Here is a 1,092-nt window from a genome sequence, read left to right as displayed (position 1 = left end):
AATTATTCCTCTGCCAAATTGGAGAGCTTCGTAATAAGATACCCAAGGCTGTGAGATACAGTCCATTTGGCTTCATAATTCTATGAAGACACAGAGGTTTATTTGCTATTTATATTTTCCCCTTTTATGGCTTTCTACAAAAATTATTCACAATTTAATCCCTATTTCTCCTTTCTGAAAACTCTCCTTTATACTGTATTCTGTTATATTCAAAGTAGTGTTAGAATAATTATGCTGTACACTGTTACGCAATAAAGATAAAATCTGCTCTCACATTTGTGTGATTTTTGCTTGGTTTTTGCTGTAACACTCTGTTCCTATAACTATACATTATTCAAGTTATTTTTTTCTAATGCTAGTAATTTCTTCATTTCACATCAATGCTATTATTATGAGGAATGGTATTAGGGACAATTAGTTCTGTTTTTCAACAGTGAAATTACTATACAACAGTGGAAAGTGGAAACCCAAGCTAATGTAGCTGAGCATATGAATATCTGTGATTATTTTATCTAGTCACTCAAAAAGTAAACATATACTGAACACTGACTAAGAGCCAGGCATTGTTTTACATACTGGCAATACAGATGTAAATAGAGCAGAAATAAAATACTTTCCTTAAGAAGCTTATACTCTAGTGAGAGAAGCCAGAGAATAAATAAAATATAGAAGTATAATATGAACTGTATTAAAGGGTGATAGGTCTACGGAGAAAGATCAAGTAGGGGAAGAGAGTGGAGGAGAGGAGGATGTTTGACTAAAGGCTGTGTCTCCCAGGAGCGTGTCTCCCTCCCTGAAGACACGGACTCTGTCCGATGTTGCTGGTCACCAGATCACAGCGTTTATCATTATGTGGTGGCACCTATCAAGTGCTGAATAAATGGAAGGGTAAACCTGGTGTTGAGTAAGTCCTCCCCTTACCCTGATCTACTCTTTCTTTTTCACACTACTTTATATAGTATATAATCTATTTATTATTTATGTTTATTATTTATTGTCTGCGTCACTCAGCTAGAAGGTCACCTGTACAAGCGCTAAGAATTTTTATCCATTTTGTTCACTGATGGATCTCAAGCACCAAGAACATTGCCT

This window comes from Hippopotamus amphibius, chromosome 13 (genome assembly GCF_030028045.1).
Source record: "Hippopotamus amphibius kiboko isolate mHipAmp2 chromosome 13, mHipAmp2.hap2, whole genome shotgun sequence".
NCBI classification, from domain to species: Eukaryota; Metazoa; Chordata; class Mammalia; order Artiodactyla; family Hippopotamidae; genus Hippopotamus; species Hippopotamus amphibius.
Note: the sequence above shows the minus strand (reverse complement) of the source record.